A 13012-nucleotide genomic window follows, 5' to 3' on the forward strand; every position below is an offset into this window, starting at 1 on the left:
CTCTCCATAGAGTTAGCCTAGCCTCTTCTGGTTTAGAGCTTGTGATGTGTGCTGAAAACATTTTGTCAATTTTAGCCATTGTCTAGAGGATTAGTGTTCATGAAGTGCATCGGTTTGATACTGTATTACCTTATTTCATTCACCATTTGCTAACACCTCCTGACATAGTTCTGGAGGGGCAATGATAGCCAAATACTATATTTTTTTTCCACTGGGTATAGGTTTCAGGCAACCAGTAATAATCTTGAATGATTCATTAAGAGCCACCTCCATTTATTTTGGCATGTGATGCTTTGTACCATATGGCACAAACATATTCTGCTGTGGAGTAGCACAAGGACAAAGCTGTTGTTCTTACTGCTTGTGGGTGTGCACCCCAGCCAGTTTCCTAAGTATGCTATTTCTGGAGGCAACTTGCTGTTTAGTGTTTTGATGATGTTTTTCTAGGTCAGGGTTCAATCCAGAGTGATACCCAAATACTTTGAGGTAGAGCAATATTCCAAAATCTTGCCTTTTCAGCTAACTTAGAGCTTTTGTCAATGACATTTCACCTATAGTGCACACATTAAACGTCGCTATAATTTTAGAGATATGTTTCATAATTCACATTGCCATTGCATAAATTTAAACAATCTCCTCATAACCACTCATTGTAATGCTGCCATCATTCTACATGTAGATTATGCAATCCATGGTGAGGTTTTAATGGCTCAGGAGGATGCCTTATATATGCTTACAACTGGAAGACAAATTTTGATTTGCCCTTGTCATCATATGGAGGAATGTCTTGCTTTTGCAAGAAGTGGTAATGAGATAATATAGAATTACTATTCTCATGTTGGCTCTGCCTTTTTCTTTGATCTTACTTCAGAGAGAGATAATTAATGCCCCTAATAATTAATTCAACACCCCATTAGAAATGAAAACCAGTTAAACCTGACCCATAGCCTTAAAGCTGTCATTTGGGACTTTCCCCCTCTTCACAGCCATTCGAATGTATGATTTTTCCCAATGCGCATAAATTGGAGTTCCACACTTTCTTCCATGTACAGTGTGGGAGGCAGAACTTGGGTATGTTTTTATTCATCAATTTATTTCTGTTTTTCTCTTTCTTTTTGTGAATGACGCTGCCCAGAGTAGTCGAATGACTAGATGGGCGGGATATAAATAAATAAATAAATAAATAAATAAATAAATAAATAAATAAATAAATAAATAAATAAATAAATAAATAAATAAATAAATACAGTTTCAAGACACAGAACGTAAAAGAAGAATACTTGTAATATGGGGAGTTGGAAATATGAACAAGAGGATAGTGGGCATCAGGTTAATGGCTAATCCTGGGCATTCATCCGATCTGGAAGATGTTTGAGCAGATAGCTGTGTGGAATTTCTCCTCCTGGTCTTAAAATCTGGCCATGTGGTTCAGCAGAGCTAAGTTCTCATTCAACATGGCAGAAGACCCAGGAGACCAAGACAGAGAGATTGGTTTCTCTCCTAGCTGAAACATAATGGTGTCCTGATCAGAGCAGACAATCCTACCTCACAGTTGCACCACCTGATGTGAAACTGACAGCTCTGCCTCATAACATGGGTTCTGAGAAAGAACCTTCAACCAAGAGAAACGTCAGAATGTCCTGAATGAATGGAAGACTACTGTTCTACTACAGTGATGCTTTATATTACCTATTTTTTGTTTCAGGCTGGTTGTTAAATTTATAAACTACATTCAAATCCCAAAGTTTTCATTCTTAAATGCTTAAATGCCCCTTCCAAGCCTTAGTTACTGGCAGTAAAAGTTTTCAGCTCTGATAAAACAGCAAAAGTTTTAAGCTCTGTGGTACACCCCAGAGCTCTGGAAATTGAATCTGGACCTTGGGCTGAAAAATATTCCCCTTGCTTCAGCAGAGGATGTTTTGGTCCTTCTTATTAACTGCAGCTCTCACCACCCTTGTCTTAACTCAGTTATTGACTATGACAGGTTGGCGTAGCAGCCCATCAGCATTCAGAGGGACATAGATGTAACAAAATGCACTACATGATAGAACAAAAAAATTAAAATAAATAAAGCATCAACTATCAAATGTTATAAAACTATGATGAACCAGCTTTGAAAAATAGCAGATCAGGACCACTCCTCCCTCAAATTTCAAAATATATTTATTTATTTATTTTATTTATATCGCGCCTATCTAGTCAATTAAGACCACTCTAGGCGGCTTATATTTTCCATCCTATTGGATATTGTAGATGTATCTTGTGGTACAGAAATCAGGTTGTATCTGTACTTAATCCTTGCTTATGTGTGTGATCATTGCTATGCCAAACCACAAACCTTTCAAACACCACTGTATTTGTACACTTCACATGCCAATGACCAAATACAAAATGGCTCTTTTCCTGTCAATTCTATAAACCTATCACTTATGGCTTACAGTCCCATCCTCCTGTTGTTACCTAACATCCCGCCATGTGTTTTATTCTTTGGCAATAAATGGGACATTTGCTCCAAATTCAAGACTCAGCCAGACAGCTGTTACATTTATATTTTCATAGGGGTGGATGAGTAATTAAGAAGGTCAATACATTGACTGCTTTTGTCTGATGTTAAACCACAGAAATTTATAACAGCCAAATACTCATCACTTTTGTGTTACAAACCAGTATTGACAATCCCTCATAGATTAAAATACAAGCACCGTAAGACTCTGCACATCCAGGAAGAAAGTGTCATTCCCTATATAAATGTTGCATTTGTAAAACATGGTCATGCTGAATCTTGTAATGATTCATGTGCCAGATATAATAAAATAATCCCCTTTTCATATTAAACAGCCTCAGTCTGAGCAACATATAAGGAAACACTTCTGGATGTTGTTGCTTTTGATGTTCAGTTCAAGTTGTGAAATAATATAATCTGTCATCCTATCCAGCTAGTGCATGGGTGGAGAACCACAAGCTTTGGGGCCAAATTTGACCCTCCTGCTCCCCTCTGGTATTTCTTGGAAAGCCACACCCTTTCCCCATGATACTACTGCTTGGTGGTTTCTGAGCTTTCTGAACTGTTGTTTGTATTCAATTCTATTTGTTTGTCTTTGGCTAAAACTTAGTTACTGACAGTAAGAGGGCTAAGCTAAAATATAGTGGCATTTTTGCCCCATCTTTTGATAGATGGCTATGGTCACAACAGGATATCCCTCCACCTCCCCCACAAGAGGTCTGAAATTGAAAGCAGACATTGGACTGAAAGATATTCCCCACCCTTGAGTGGAGCTTCTTGCATCCCTCCTTGTTTGATCAGGGGTGGCCAATGGGTGATCTACTAGAGGCTAGTGAACCATGGCACTTGTTGTCTTTGTTCTAGCAAGGCCATGCTAGTTAACAGAGTTGGGAGTTGCATTTGAACAAAATCTGGAGGGCTGCAAATTGCCCATTCATGATAGACAGAATGATAGGGTAGGAGAGAGAGAAAGAGAGACATTTAGAGAGATATATATATCCATAACTAGAACATGCAGAGATACTCTGTGCACAGCTGTACTGCCATATCTATCAGCCAGAGCTGCATGAGGGAAAATGAACAAACCATGTCAGTTAGCTTTTTGGAGGAAAGTTGGAGTGAGAACTGAATTCAATTCCTTTTTCCCTGCTGAATAGCCAAATTGTACAATTCTGATTTGCATTACATTAATATACATTTGCAGCCTGTTCTGAAAATAGTATGAATGCATGAAGCTTTCCCCTACTGAGTCAAACTTCTGGCCCATCTGGTCTAGTACTACATGAGTTCCTGGGTTCAAATCCTCACTCAGCCATGGAAATTCATCGTGGGATGGAACTAGTAAAAACACCACTTAAACATCTCACATACTTTGGAAATTCTGCTAGGGTCATCATAAATCAGAATCAACTCAATGGCACATCAAACACAAAGGCCTTGATAATTCAGTTTTGCTTTATGAACAGTTTTGCTGTTTCTAATCATTTAATTTTGCAAGGTATTAATTTTAGAATTATCTTCTCTCTTTCTGCTGTATCGCACCCCAAGGTGATTCTCAACAATAACAAGATATTTATGGAGTGTGGGGATGTTAATTAGCAGAGCAGACAGGAAAATCATTTTCATCGTCTGAGAATTGTAAGGTTGTGCCACTGTGTCAGCTTCTGCTACTAGAGTTCTGTGCACCTAAATAATGAACAGAATACTGGTCTATGTTTTATTTTTATTATTTTACTAAAGCATTTGTGTTTGTACACAGGTGTACGGGTGCTCTCCTTTTCTGGCAGAAGCAAACAAACAATTCTGTGTTTTGGGAAATACCCTGAATGGGAGCAGCTGTTCATTGTGGTTCACAAATTAGTTTCCGTTCACTCTGCATGGTGAAAAACTGGGAAACTTACATGTTTTTTTTCTCAAGACTGTTTCTCTATAGAGCCTAACAAGAATTTGCCATAGGAAGTTAAATCAATGTCCTGGTAGGGAGCAGTAGCAATGTTTACTGAATGATATCATTAAATAACTAGGCAATAGTTTCAGGATCAGAACTTGAACTGGGTGGAACTGAACTAATGCAGAAACAGGACCCAGAACAGTGTGTGATGAGCAAACAAAAGTGAGGCAATAGCACGAGGTAGGCAGTTTGAGCCTGTTTCAAACAAGGGACAAAAGAGAAGCAAAACAACAAGCCCAGTCAGAGGTCAGATCACCGGATGAAAATCACAAGATCACTGTTTTCAGTTTGTGGATGATGTTTGGCTGAATCAGAAGAAGAACCAGAACTGAGCAAATGAAAAAGAGCTCAATTACATACAAGCCAGCAGAGGGGAGGTGCATTTGTTTTGGGTTTTAATCCAAATGTTACAAGAACCCTCCAAGGTGCTGGATTTCTTTAGGGGGTTGTGGTTCAGCACCATGAATACATCTCATAAAGTGTAGGCTACTAAACGAACCCTAACTCTAAACCAAAGCAGGTTCACTGCCTTCCTGAGATCAGAACCGCCAGCTTCCACTGAGACAAATCTGGAGGTGGATATAATGGACAAATAGGTACAGTTTAGAATAGCCACAGGCATAGCCAAGATAAACATAGTTACCGGAGTGGGTTTTATCTCAGCATTGATGTCATTGTACATTTTGAAAAGTAGGCATATATCACGACAGTCTTCATAGAAATGATGACCCCCAATGCAAGTCCAAAAACACAAACAGCTGTGTTGGTTTGTAGCAAAAAGGCAGTTCTAGCAGTGTTCATTTTCATCAGGGGAAGAATCTTAAGCTAAGGAACCTTAACAGGTCACTGAAGATCAAGCCACACTAAATATATTTTGCATAGTAACAGGCACACTCACTACAGTGGCTGAAATCCAGTTGCAGAGCTCTGAGTGTGCAAGGGTGATGTCATCATCAGTGACAGATCACTGCTGATCAAAGGTGAATCTCTGCATGCGACTTGGGCACAATGTGATGATGCTGTCTGCACTCTGAAATTCCCAAAGGAAGCCTTTAATCAGTGGTGACTTGCTGCTGCTTCTGATGATGGTAATGATGATGATTTCATCACTGTTATGCAATCAGATTCCAACCAATATATTGTTACTGCTCAAAATCCCCTCCCCAGGTACTGTGGGGATTACACTTAAGGAATGAGGAAGCCTGAGGGAGTTGATAGATGAGGTCATTTTCCTTGCTAATCAAAAGTCTTCATGCTTAAACTCTACAATCCCTGGCTATGATACTTCACTGCACCTCTGCCAGCCATTGAGAATGACAGAGAAAATGCCCTGTATATTTTAATAGCATAACTTAAATTTCTTGAACAAGTACAAGAGAATCTTTTGAAATTCTCTTCATTTTAGTTTGTATTCTTTTCTGACATGTTTTTCAAAAATTAATTTGTAGCTATAAAGGTGGAATTCTTGGCTTTTAAATTGAAATAAAAATAAATAAATAGTAAAGTTCTTGCCAGGTTACCAGGGATCCTTCGGATGATATCCATTCCTTCAGCAACCAGATGGTGCCATGCCCCTGTGTTCCTTCATACATCAGACAAAGCAGTTATCTATTCCTTTGTCTAATAGAGACTCACAAACATAAACACATACATTTCCATGGAGGGAATGAATAAAATGCAATGGCAATGAAAATAACAAAATAAATAAAAAGAGTATAAAAGCAAATTTGTTTACATGTACTGTATAGCCATGCGGAGTTTACAAAATGCCGATTCTTTCGAATGACTTAACAGAAATCTGTCCCTTCCTTGACAGAATACTGTATTAATTGCAGCTTTGTTCAAACTGAACATGAAGCATCAAATCAATTTGTCACAGCAATTTTGGAGAATATTCTTTCCTGTTTTTAAGAAGAGGTAGCTATGTCAGTCTGTGCAAGCATCTCAGGCAAAATCCAAAGAAACAAAACAAGACAAGACAAAAACATTGTGACTCCTTAAAGACTAGCTATCATATTTTAAAGTGAGCTTTCATAGATAAGTTCACCTCATCAGACATAAGGGGAAATATTCCATATGTCTGGTGAGGAGGACTGGTCCAAGAAAGCTCATATTAAAATATAATAGTCGGTCTTTAAGGTGCCACATATTTTTGTCATTTTTGTTTTGTATTGTTTCTTTGGATTTTGCCTTATAATGCTTTGCTTTTTTGTGAGCTTTGGGTACATATGAAAACAAAAGCATTAGTGATGTAACCAGGCAACACGGTCATTGTTTGTTTGTTTGTTTGTTTATAACCCACCCATCTAGACCGAAGTCTACTCTGGGCGGCTAACAATAATTCATAAAAGTAAAAACAATATAATAAAATAAAGACAACTGTAATAATATAATTCAAGATGGCAAAAGTAATTAGGTGAAGACAGGAGGCAAAGCCTACCTAAAGAGCCAGGTCTTAAGTTTGCTCTTAAAAACACCCAGTGAGGGAACCAGGCAGATCTCTGCGGACAGACTGTTCCAGAGGCAAATGCCAAACCACTGATTCCCAACTCGGAGAGCCTCCCCCAGGAGGGTACCGTGATTAACGGTATCGAAGGCAGCTGACATATTGAGGAGGTCCAACAGAGATGTTTTGCTCCTGTCAGCCTCCCTCTACAGGTCATCTAACAATGCAATAACTGCAGTTTTCAAACCTATGAAGAAGAGATGTGCAGTGATTCTAGCTAAGTCATATCCTAGATATTGTGGAGCCATTATTACATTCTGTTCAGAAAAACTGAGGAGAGTTAACACTATAAGTTAAAATCCTTCCCTAATCATCATCTCCTGTAGCGCTCCAGGTTTGATAAATATAATGCCATAAATCTATGAATTATCACAAAGAACAGAGTGATTAGTGGGGCTAACAGCTGTGTGCAAAGAAAATTTCACAGTATGGAAACCTCGGCGGACATGTGTTTTAGAAAAAAAATGATGTCTGCTGGCACAAGAAGACTCATGGAACCAAAAGAGTAGGAAGGTCCTTAAGAGCAGATGTAGTGGAAAGCAACCAAAATACCCTACCTTATCGTGGCCTTATATTGTCTTATTAAACATCTAATCTTTACTGTAGTACCGGATGACTCCTTCTGTGAGTTGCCCCATGACCAGTGTAGCTTACCTCAGTGGAATAGGCTCAGCACTGGGATAGAGGGGGCTGATGCAGCAGGAGTAGTGTTACTATTAATGACTCAAAGATTTTTTAAAAAAATATCTAGGGGAAATAATGCACAATACATTCTTGTGAGCACACACGAAACAGTGTTGTTGTCTTCTTATGCATCCATATTTTAAATAGTCAAATGCTGAAATCCTTTTGATCTGGAACACAAAGTGTTAGCTGGGTGAGAATCACATTCATTGACTTTTAAGGAGACATGGGAATGTATTATTTCGCCACTCCTTCGTGTGGCTGTGATGAGTTTTAAGGATATCACAGCTTACACACAAAATGAAGCAGAGTATGATCTTCTGTGATAATTGCATGACTAGTAAGTACCCTATGCAAACATATTTAGAAGTCAGACATTGAACTCAGCGAAACCTCCTTCTGAGCAAACATGTACAAGAGCAGACTGCAAGACTTGTCAGGAGCACACTCAGGCTTGGCACGAAACACTGATCTTTTTGCTGATGTAATAAAAAACAACAACAGAGAGAGAAATATTGGGTGGAGTTTCAAAACCTAATTTCTAAATAAAAACAACCAAGCCTGGTTTTTCTTCTTTGACAATTGGCCAAGTGACTGCTATTTGTGTAAAATGAGTTTTGCTATTTAGTTGGCAAATAATATCAATTATGGGGATAAAGTTGCACAAGCTCAAGGACTGGGATCTTACTCCACCTCTGTTTTGTGGTCCATTAGTGGTAAGTTGAGTGGTGACATGGTGGCCACCATTGTGTCAGTCATGAGGCTGTTTTTTCAGTGCTTTGGTACATGTTGACAGCCCCTAGGTAATTCCCCTGACTTCAACTGCAGTTTTCTATCTGGTCTGCTGAGGGAGTATATAAGGAGCCATGACTGTGCTGCTAAGACATTTGTGGCATGCATGTTCCCTTCCCTCCTCAATTATTATGCACTTGGTCTGTGGGTGTGTGGTGGGGAGATATGTGTGTGTTTCAAGTTACTGGTTAATAGCCTCTTGGCTGTTGGGCATGGGTCAATACCATTACCAAGTCTGAGGAAGTAGAGTTACATTTCTGTCTTCCTCCCATGGCTGAGGATCCCCCAGGGTGAGGTCTGGCTTGCAGGGACATCACCAGCTTCATTCCCTGGTGACAATTATGGTCTCTGTCCATGATGATCCCCTCATTTTGTCATCTCACAAATGAATTTTTTTCCCTTAGGCAGAGGGGGATATTCATTGATAGACTGGTGGTAAGCCAATGCATGGATCTGTTCTTCCTTGTTGGTCAGTGTTATAGCAGCTGTAACTACTACATTTGTCACCAGTTTTATTCCAGTTTATTTCTACTTGGGATTTGACAGAGTTGGTGTGAGGAAAATTGAGTGTGGGCTTAATAAATAAATAAAAATAAACCTCCTCTTATCAGCAGATAACAATGGTTCTGGAAGGAACCTACAGATCAGATTGAATTACAGTCTCCCTCAGTAGACCACCTCTCATTTGTTAGTTTACCTCAACTGGCAAATGTTTCAATATATTCACTCAGAGACTCTGGTATGAATAAGAAGAAAAAGTTTCATTTTATTCACATTTCTTCTTATATATAAAAAAAACATATTTTGTGGAACTGTTAATTTGTTGCACTACAGAGCTTAACTGTTTAATTTACTGCATTACTAACTGACTGACTGGTTACATTGCTGACAGAACATTTCACTTTAACTTTCACTTCTGGCTCCATAACTGAACACACTAACAGAATACTGCTAACTGACAGACTCAAACAGAGCAGGACTCTCCTGACTGAAAAACATAAAGGCTGTGATATCACAGCTCTCTCCCAGCCAAACTCTCTCAAAGGCATCATGTGAGGGTGCAATATATCAACAATTCCAACATAAGTCCTCTGTCTGTTTGGAATTTATTTTATGTATTCTATAGCAACCCCGGGCTGCTCAAACTGCAATATTGAATTACAATTTTATGATGCTCCAATAAGCCCTTCTGTTGGGGCTGAGAATCATATGGGCCCTGTCCCCCTCCCTGGGATCCTCACCCCAAAGGAATGTTGGTGCAACAGGGGAATTGCTGCTCCTGTAGAATTTGTGCCCCTTTCCATATTATTATAAGGTGAAAAGAGAAGTATTTATGTGAAACAAATGTAGATTTTCTGGCTACTTCCTGTTTCTTTCTTCCCATCTTTTTTACTTTTTGCAGTTAGTTCCCATACTGGCAGAAAACAGCTTCTATAGGTGGGTGTGTGGTGCTCTTCCCATAATTTTCTCCACATAAACCTGCTAGCCCCAAATCAGACCCAAAATGTGCTGCTTGAGTGTGGATTTAAATCTAATCTAGCCATTAATTCCTCTGGGATGAATTTTTAGATGGATCCTTTCAAGGAGTAAAGTGTGCCAAAAATATTTTAAATAAATAAATCACCTTTATTTTATTTATTTATTTATTTGATTTATACCCCACTTATCTGGTCTACTCAACCACTCTAGGCGGCTTCCAGTATAGGAATATACTTCCAGTATAAGATATGCACAATAGCACCAAAATAAGTGCTATTATTAGCTTTGGGAGCTCACACTATTTCGTTAATGACACATTTGATTTTTTAGAAAATAAAATTAAAGTTTTAAAAAATCCTTGAGATAATCACTGAAGAGATATGGGCTGAATCTTTTTTCAGATCCCATTCTTTATGTTTCCTTTATAGATCACAGTACAGGAATTAACACCACTCTCTGACTTTCATGTAAATTTACTGTGTCATGTTTGATTTAAAAAGTACATGGCATATTCATTCACAATGTAAGACAAAGCTATTTCATTCACTTGAAGACTTCTTCAAAGTAAGTATTGACTCCACAGTCAATGTGCCAGTCTAAAGGAATAGCATCTGTGTCACATTCGCAACTGTCCATTGTGCAATATTTAGTTTCTAGTGGCAACAGAATTTGGGGGAAAGAAGTGCTATATTCCACTGAATATAGATCTTAAAAAATAGCCGCGCCAAAGAAGAATGTCTAGACACAGTATTGTACCTTGGCCACTGGCTTCTCTGAAACTGAAGCATGGTTCTTGGCAGTATGGGTTTTCCCATAAATTCTCCTTTTTTCAGGTTTTTAAAAAAACAGATTTCTGCTATTGGATTCTTGAAAAGCAGGGGCACAGAAGAGGGTTGCCCTCCACTTCTAGATCCCACATGATCCCAACAAGATAAACAAGTCATTTTCTGTTTAGGAGAGAGCAAAAATAATTTCTGAAGCATTCTGGTGTGAAATATTACATTTCTCCTTGATACAATGCTGGATTATTTTTCCTTTGCAATCTCTGGGTCAGCTTCGGTATTTTTCCCCATGGAAACAAATGTCTGTTCAATCTTTTTACTTACTGTAAAGATACTGTTCTTTTTCACTTGTTCATGACTAGATAATTCTGTTCTATAGAAAATTCATCATAAAATGCATCACACTAATTAGCACAAATGTCTGTTTGCTGTGGTCCGCTTATAGCTTTTCCTACTGTATCTTTCCACATTCCCTCTAACACTTCAGGTTAAATTACACAGCGCAGAACATTGATGAGTCCTATGGAAAATATAATGAGTTAAGCCAGAATTTTGAAAAAGGATGAGAAAACACTGTTCCTCCGTAAGTTCAGTTTGACTTCTTAACATAGATAGCATTTCCAGACACATGTTTTACAAAGCTTTCTCAAGCATAGACCAGTAGCTTTCCTTAAAAGGAAACAAAGGTATCAAAAATGGCCTAGGCTAATAAATGTCTTCATTATTTTATGGGGAGTAGGCATATTTTAGAAAGAATATCATTCTAATGTATAACGTACTGAACTGCTGGACAGCTCAGTGGTTTAGGTGTCTGGCTGCAAAGTCAGAGGTTGGGAGTTCAATTCCCCACTGTGCCTCCTTGACAGGGGTTGGACTCAATGATCCAGAGGGTCCTTTCCAGCTCTGCAGTTCTAAGATTATAAAGCTATATAAATATCTGAAGGCGCAGAGAGAGCATATTTTTAAAAAGTTACTTCAGACAGCAAACCTTTTCCTTGCTTGCGTGGCTTTTGGACTAGTGTGTGCAAGGAAATCTGTGTTCCGAGACAGGCATTAGGTTGCTGATTTGTCTTACACCATACCAGTGTAAAGCTGCTCAGTGATACTAGCCTTAGTATATATGTCAGCATTTGCTTCAGTAGATCAACAGAACCAATGGGGACTTGGTCAATCCATTTCCCCTTGATTTCACTAGGTCCGCTCTAGCTAGATTTAGCCCAAACACTTCCCCCAAAGGTGATATGGATAAATCAGAGAGCATAATATGGACTTGCTAAGAAACAAGACCACAAACAGAGATTACTAGGAACCTGTGGCCACACACCCAAATCAGTTATTTGTAGCACACAGATGACTAAAACAAAAATATCAGCTTTCCTGTAATTGACTAAAGCTTCCCTATCATAAGCAACCTGGCAAATAGATATTTAAAATAGCCAGTACTGAAGGGTTGTTTGATAAATTAGCCAAATAAAGAAGGAGAACATTTTGTTGAGACTATGATTTCCAAAAGTTTGCTCAAAATCCACAAATTCAGACTCAGAGATAACTTAGGAACTGTGGAAAAAGGATGAAGAGAGAGTTATGTTACTCGGGAAACAACACACAAGAGAAACATTACTTGAGATATGGCTTTCTTAGCAGACGTTTTGAAAATCTTGTGCTTTAGGGGAAAGTATGAAATTGGACTGGCTGGAACCCGTCTGCAAAACACAACCTGCTTAAAGGAAATTGTGCAAACATTTTTGTAGTTTTGTGGCCGTCTGCCACATGCCCACATGCATAAGCTAGGTATCTCTGAGCGCACAACAGATTTCTGGAACTGTGCCTACTAAACTTTAGGTTTTCACCACATAAACCCAACAGGATGGTGACTAATAGGGCATAAAGCTCAAAAATCAGAAGCACATATAGGGCTGGCAAACATTATTATAGATGTTTTTATGCATTTAAATCATTTAAGAACGAATGCAGTGGTCCTGAAACAGAGAGACAGAGAGAGACCAGCATGTGGCAACTGGCTGTTTGACTACTACAGTGCAGAAGTGGGAAGCTTCCAAAGGCCACAGGAGCCCTTTCAAATCTCTGGACTTGCACTTGCCCCCTCCCCAATATTTTTCTTAATAGTCTCTTTTATTTTTAAAACACATCCTTATTCCATACAGTGACATTAAAAAAAGGGGGGGGGAGCTTGGAAGGGCTAAATATTGTCCCTAGTGGTACAAGGGGACCTTCCCAGCAAATACATATTTTAAAAGTGAATGAGTGTGTGTGTGTTTGAGAGAGATTTTCCCCACCCCTGTTATGACACATGA

Source organism: Pogona vitticeps, chromosome 3 (genome assembly GCF_051106095.1).
Source record: "Pogona vitticeps strain Pit_001003342236 chromosome 3, PviZW2.1, whole genome shotgun sequence".
Taxonomy (NCBI): Eukaryota; Metazoa; Chordata; class Lepidosauria; order Squamata; family Agamidae; genus Pogona; species Pogona vitticeps.